The 7,780-nt window shown below is 53.1% G+C and overlaps 1 pseudogene; it reads left to right on the top strand.

Annotated features, from left to right (window-relative positions):
* Positions 1-3,081: 3,081 nt before the first annotated feature.
* LOC123061068 (sulfoquinovosidase-like) lies at positions 3,082-7,077 on the top strand (annotated as a pseudogene).
* The last annotated feature ends 703 nt before the right edge of the window (positions 7,078-7,780 follow it).

Consider the following 7,780-nt stretch of genomic DNA (forward strand, 5'->3'; position numbering starts at 1 on the left):
TCAAAGATACTACGTTTCCTTTCCCGATGATCAGTAGTGGTGCCCAGTTGGGGGTGATTGGGACCGTGTCGCATGTTGGGTTCTCTTTTATTTTGGCGCCGTAGTCGGGCCATGAGTGTTTGGATGATGAAATGTTATTTATGTTCTTGATTGACGTGGTGAGTGTAAGCCAACTATATTATCTCCCCTTTATTATTCATATTACATGGGATGTTGTGAAGATTGCCTAAGTTGTGACATATGCCTTCAATGCGATTATGTCTCTAAGTCGTGCCTCGACACGTAGGAGCTATAGTCGCATCGAGGGTGTTATACTAGCCTTCCCCAAGTTGCTTTCCACTCAAATCTTATTTTCACCAAATCCAAATCCTGTGAGAGAGATTTGAGTGTTGGGGAGACTATCATTTGAAGCACAAGAGCAAGGAGTTCATCATCAACACACCATTTGTTACTTCTTGGAGATTGGCTAGGTGTCACTTGAGAGCCTCCGACAAGATTGTGGAGTTGAACCAAGGAGTTTGTAAGGGCAAGGAGATCGCCTACTTTGTGAAGATCTATTGCTAGTGAGGCAAGTCCTTCGTGGGTGACGACCATGATGGAATAGACAAGGTTGCTTCTTCGTGGACCCTTCGTAGGTGGAGCCCTCTGTGGACTCGCGCAACCGTTACCCTCCGTGGGTTGAAGTCTCCATCAACGTGGATGTACGATAGCACCACCTATTGGAACCACGACAAAAATATCTGTGTCTCCAATTGCGTTTGAATCCTCCAAACCCTTCCCTTTACATTCTTGCAAGTTGCATGCTTTACTTTCTGTTGGTCATGTACTCTTTTGCATGCTTGCTTGAATTATGTGGAGATTTCTTGGCTTGTGCTAAGATAGCTAAAATCTGCCAAGAACTAAAATTGGGAAAATGCTAGATTTTTATTTGGTCAAGTAGTCTAATCACCCCCCCCCCTCTAGACATACTTTCGATCCTACAAGCTCCCTATGGGGTGGCTAAGTCCCCGGCGATACAACCGCCAAAGAGCAGCGGTACAAATGCTCCACCACCACCTGGGACACTGCCTAACCCGAGGGAATAACCCCTCGGGCGGTAGTTGTTCCTGAAGCACGAGGCAGCCGATACAACCGCCAAGGTACGTGGTACAACCGCCTTGAGCAACAGATAGAGGAAACAGGTTAGTCCGAAATTGCCATAACTTTAGTGGATAGACTCAGATTTCGACAAACTCAAACTTTATAGAAAGCTAACGACATGAGTTGCGAAATCTTTAGAATAAGAAAGAGTAATATGGCAATTATGTAGAAGTGTGAAACCTCCATAAGTGAAGAACTTACAAAAACTTGAACATCGAAAACATAATAAAAGATGCAAATGGAATCCATTTTCGATGAACTTGAGCTTGTCAAGAAGATAACCACAATCTCCAAAACTTCACATAGAGAAAAACGAAACAAGAACCAAGAAATATGATGCCAAGGATGCAAAGATTTGAGATCTCTATGAATGATACGATCAAGCTACTCACTCGAGAGCCCTCCTTGATAGTACAACTATCGATCCTATAACCTGGTCTCCCAACTAACACCACGAGACCGGTAAGATAGAAAACCTATTAAGGATATACCTTAGCCTTGCGCACAGTCCATTTGAACTAGATTATGACAATCTTGACCTCCTCAAGTTGGACCACCTTTTTTGATTTCGCTGGCTTGATGAATACTAGTGAGTTGCTCCTCCATACTCCACTATGGGTGATCCTCTCTTCGACACATCTTCACATTTTAGTTATCACCAGAGTGGATAGAAAGCTTCAAGCACATGATCTCTTCATGACGCTCTATTTGAACTTGCACAACGCAACCTTGATAATGATCACCACTTGATGCCATCCTCCATGGGTTATATGCTACCTTCCTTCTGATCAAAGCTCATAGAAAGATACCTAACCCACATAGAAACCTCAAATAAATCATGGATTGGTACACAAAGCGTAATGGACAATGCTTACCATACCATGGGATCATTGGATCCCACTTGGTATATCTTCTATGCTTTGTGTAATCCACTCTTTGTACTTAGTCTTGATCAACCTTGTATCATATATTCTCTCTACATAAAGATGATGTCTTGAACATAAACATGAATGCTCACACAATCCTCTTTCTCAAGACATGCTTGCAATAATCTCAACTCTCACATGGCCAACTCCTTCTTATAACTTTGAAACCAACAAATGGTCTTCAAGCAATGCATGTCGACAAACCCTTCAAATTTAATTCAAAGCAATCATTAGTCCATAGGAATTGTGATCGATTGCCAAAACCAAACATGGGGCACCATGTTCTTTCAGCTACTGCGTCACCGGAGGCGGTGCGGTCCGTCTGGCATCCGAACGCGTCGGCGGATGCACAACCGCTTTGTTGGCGCGCCGAGGCGAAGGTGAACACATGGGCTTCCGCTGATGCCAATATGGTGTGGCGTTCCAGCCGTGCAAGGCATCAGGCATGGGAGACGGTGGAAGCCCTCGCGACAGTGAATGTTGGCGAGGCGGAGTCACATTCTCCGATGCCCCGTATGTTGCAGCAGTCGAGCACCGCAACTACATCATGGTGGACATCACCGGCTCCTCCGAGGACGAATCCATCATTGATCTCATGTTCACCGACAGTGTGAAGGTTCTGGACTCTGACAAGAAAGAGTAGGGCATGGGAGACGGCGACGTCTTGAGTCCCGTGAGCCGGTCCGTGTCCCATGGCCTACTCTATCTCGCCAGCGACTGGACCAACCTTTCGAAGGGCGCAGCCGGCCACCAGACATGGGCACGACGTAGCCGGCTGAGGTCTGCTTAGATTAGGTTTTACGTTATATAAACTAATATGGATTTGCTAATTTGAAAATGGTGTTTATGGTTGTGAAATCAACTTTTCGTGTATTGTCCGTCGTGGACGCGACCGATCGCGCGTCCGCGGGTATTTTCATGCCGAATTTAGGCAATTGCGGTCGTAGATGCTCTAATATCATCCACCTCGGTAGAAAAAAGAAGTTAACATCCAGAGTCTAATGTAGTTTCATTTCAAACATGTGCTGAGAACTTCAGATTCCCGTTCGACGTCGGTCAAAAACGAAGGCGTGCTCTCCGTCTCTGGGCCCATCGTCCCGTCCCCATCTTCCCTCATTCCAGGATCTATTTCAGCCAATGGGCAATGGCGGGCTTCCCAATCCCAAGTCGAGTAGAGCACCCGGGCGCGAGTCTCTTCCAGCTCTCCCGCCACCGCCATGACGTCGCCGGCGACGGAGAAGCCCAAGACCACCAAGAAGCACAACGCGCGCCTCAACAACCCCTTCCCGCGCGCCGTTCCGGCCGAAGCTTTCCGCAACGGCGACGCCACGCCGCCCCTCTCCTTCGGCCCGTTCTCCAAGCTCGCCCACGCCCACGATTACCCCGTCGGCTCCCGATTCCGCCTGAGCTGGAATCCCTCGCTCGGCGGAGCGGTCTCGCTGGCACGCGTCTCCTCCTCCGGCGGCGACCCTCGCAGCCGCGTGATGTGGGAGACCATCCCCGGCGTCGCGTTCGTCTCCGCGGCTTCCGCCACCACCGAGGCCGACGAGTGCCGCGGATCGTTCGCGCTCCGCGACGGACCCGCCCGCCTTGTTCCGGACCGCCAGAGTGTCGACAGGATCCGGTCCTTGTACCGCTGCGACGTCGAGGCCGGCGCCGACGCCCTGCGGGGCGCCGCGTTCGAAGCGTCTGACCAGACACGGTTCCCGGTGCTGTTGATCACCGGGGTCGTGTCTGCGAAGAAGGCGGACCCTGCGTCGTCGTGCTGCTGCGGCCTGCGCGCCGGCCGCCGCGCCAGGGCCCGCGCAGGAAAGCCGGTCCTTTCAGCGAGGTACTGGGTCTTCCTGGAGGAGAAGAGCGACACGCAAGTGTCGTTGAGCGTCAAGATCGCCGACTACCAATGGAGCTGCGGCCACGCCGATCCTTCGAGTCCACCGCCGGCGGCCACGACAGCTCCAAGGCCCCACAGGATCAACATCCTGAGCCTTCGGCTCCGCCTGGCGGGGCGAGTCCATAGGAGCATGAGCAAGAAGAAGAAGCTCTCCGCCGGGTTCCCGGCGCAGGAGGAGGTCTCAGCGCTGCTACCGCCGCCGGAGAGAGCGTCGGCGGAGGAGGAGGCACGGCCGGAGGAGTTCAACCGGGTGTTCCTCACGTACGCGAGCTCGCTCGACGAGCGGTTCGACGGCTTCGGCGAGCAATTCAGCTGCATGGAATTCAAGGGGAGAAGGGTGCCCGTTCTTGTGCAGGAGCAGGGGATTGGCAGGGGAGACCAGCCCATCACTTTCGCTGCCAATCTCCTCAGCTACAGGTAAATAATAGTCTCCCCATGTTTTGTTACAAATATTTGTCGATTGTGGTTTTCAATTCAAATACATGATGTTTTTACATAATATAAATAAATTCATTTTTTCCAAAATAAATAAATGCCATATTATTATAATGAATTTTGTAAAATAATAATTTATTTATTTTGAACAGTCCAATTTGTACAAAAGATTCAAAAGTTTGACCATTTAGATTCAAGAGTTTGGGCATCATCGATGGATTGAAAACGCTCTTAGTGTGGTCGCTTGTTGCATCCGTGAACGAACTTGATACGTACAAGTATTTAAGATGGCAATGATGGCGAGTGTAATGACTCACAGCTAGGAGCTAGCGACAGTGACAAATTGTCACCGAAAGTTGTCTTGCGCGTGTGCGCTTGGAACTCCTACTCGATGTCCACAGTTCTCTCACTTTGTCATAGCCAGACAAGGAGATTATGTTGCCATTTTAATCAGTCCTGGTTTTTTTGTATTTCGAGTATGAGACGCTCTGTTGTGGTGTTCAACTCGTGGTGATTTTTGTGTAGGTCGGCAGGAAACTGGAGCACCACGTATGCTCCATCTCCTTTCTACATGACCTCCAAGATGAGGTCCCTGTACCTGGAGGGATACGATTATTAGTATATTTGACCTTACAAAACCTGACAGAGTACAGATTCAGGTAGCCATTCAGCATGTCTATATGCACTTTCTTTTCTAATCAGTCTCTGAGTGAGCTGAGTGAAGTCAAGAACCGCGGACAGTCCAACTCAACTCGGTTGTGCATTGCAGGTTTATGGGAATTCGGTTCAGGGAAGAATACTAGAGGGAGAGTCACCGACCGAGCTGATCACGAGCTACACGGGGTCCACCGGACGGCCGCCGGTTCTTCCCAGATGGATCACGTCCGGCGCGGTCGTCGGCATGCAGGGCGGCACGGACGCCGTCCGCCGTGTGTGGAGCCAGCTGCGAGACCACGACGTCCCGGTCTCCGCACTCTGGCTGCAGGTCTCCGGTCTGAAGGAATCAACAAGCACTTGAGAAACACTCAACTCTGGACTCTGAACTCTGAACTAGTGCGTGTTGCATATTCTGCAGGATTGGGTTGGGCAGAGGAAGACGGCGATCGGGTCGCAGCTCTGGTGGAACTGGGAGGTCGACGACGATCACTACGCCGGCTGGAAGGATCTTATACGCGACCTCAGGTGCGACGGCGTGAGGACGATGACATACTGCAATCCCTGCCTCGTCCCGGTTCGTGCCGTGCATGTGCATCCCCGATCGATCAGAGCTCCAAATTTTGGTGGAAATTCCTTGTGATCGAGCTTATATGTAGTATGTGTGTGTGCAGATGGGTGAGAAGGGGAACGCGAGGAGGCACCTGTACGAGGAGGCCAAGGAGCTGGGGATCCTGGTGAGGGACGAGGCCGGCGAGCCATACATGATGCCCAACACGGCGTTCGACGTGGCAATGCTGGACTTCACCAACCCGGAGGCGAGCTCCTGGTTCAAGGGCATCCTGCGCGGGATGGCGGACGAAGGCGTCAGCGGCTGGATGGCCGACTTCGGGGAGGGCCTCCCGCTGGACGCGCGGCTCCACTCGGGGGAGGACCCCGTGGCGGCGCACAACCGGTACCCGGAGCTGTGGGCGCGCGTCAACCGGGAGTTCGCCGACGAGTGGAAGTCGGAGGCCGGCGAGGACGAGGAGGAAGGGGTGGTGTTCTTCGTGCGGGCGGGGTTCAGGGAGAGCTCCAGGTGGGCGATGCTCTTCTGGGAGGGGGACCAGATGGTGAGCTGGCAGGCCAACGACGGCATCAAGAGCAGCGTCGTGGGCCTGCTCAGCGGCGGCCTCTCCGGCATCCCGCTGAACCACAGCGACGCCGGCGGGTACTGCACCGTCGACCTTCCGCTCCTGCGCTACCGACGGAGCGAGGAGCTCCTCATGCGCTGGATGGAGGTGAACGCCTTCACCGTCGTCTTCCGCACCCACGAGGTACCAGCACCACACACACACACACACACGTACCACTGTTGGATTGGATGAAGCACGCGCGCATGATGATTCAGATGATCCACCGATTTGTTGCAGGGGAACAAGCCCGGGTCCAACTGCCAGTTCTACTCCAACAGCCGGATCCTCGCGCATTTCGCGCGCTGCGCCAAGATGTACAAAGCCTGGGAGTTCTACCGCGTCCAGCTCGTCGAGGTCCAAACGCCATGCCGCTCTGCTAGCGCTACTAATTTTTCAATTAATCACGAGTTCGGGTGATGGATGGATGGATTTCTTGGCATGCAGGAGGCGGCGGAGAAGGGCCTCCCCGTGGCGCGCCACCTATTCCTGCACTACCCGGAGGACCGGCGCGTGCAGGAGCTGACGTACCAGCAGTTCCTGGTGGGGACGGAGATGATGGTGGTGCCGGTCCTGGACAAGGGCAGGACCGCGGTGACCGCCTACTTTCCGACGTCGGACGGGGGGTCGTGGAGGCACGTGTGGACCGGCGAAGAGTTCGGCGGTGGGCACAGGAGCGGGCACGGTAGCGTGGGGGAGGCGACGGTGCACGGGTTCCAGGCCGAGGTCACCGCCGACGTGGGCTGCCCAGCCGTGTTTGTGAGGGTTGGGTCACCCGTTGGGGAAAGGTTTGTAAGAAATTTGAGAGACCTCGGTGTAATTTAATTGGACGAGTAAATGGACACAACTGGATTATGGATCTTGTGTTACAATGCCGTAGGCAGTCTGGTTACATATACAAGGAGCAGCCTACATGCAGGGCACGATCACACGAGGTGGCGCTAGACTAGGTAACCTCCTGGAGACTAGGACTGCTAGTCACAACAATTGACCAGATATACATTACATGAATACAAAGGTAACGTGACAACTCAACACCCCCCCCCCCCCGGCGCGCACGCAGTCCGAACGGCGCCAGGGAAGACGTTCAGACTGGAGCAGAAGTCACGAAAGATCGTCGACGGCAAGCCCTTGGTGAAGACATCAGCGAACTAGGGCCCGGTCGGGACGTGCAGCACCTTGACCTCGCCGAGGGCCACATGGTCGCGTACAAAATGCAAATCAATCTCCACGTGCTTGGTGCGTTGATGTTGAATAGGGTTGGACGAGAGATACACTGCACTCACATTATCACAGTACACAATAGTAGCCCGGCGAGAGGAGGGCGATGAAGCTCCGTAAGAAGTTGGCGAAGCTAACATGACTCGGCCACACAGTTGGCAATTGCGCGGTACTCGGCCTCGGCGCTGGACCGAGACACGGTGTGTTGCCGCTTGGAGGACCAGGAGACGAGGTTAGAACCAAGGAACACATAAAACCCCGAGGTGGAGCGCCGGGTGTCAAGGCAGCTGTTGGGGAACGTAGCAGAAATTCAAAATTTTCCTACGTGTCACCAAGATCTA

Source organism: Triticum aestivum, chromosome 3A, assembly GCF_018294505.1.
Source record: "Triticum aestivum cultivar Chinese Spring chromosome 3A, IWGSC CS RefSeq v2.1, whole genome shotgun sequence".
Lineage (NCBI taxonomy): Eukaryota > Viridiplantae > Streptophyta > Magnoliopsida > Poales > Poaceae > Triticum > Triticum aestivum.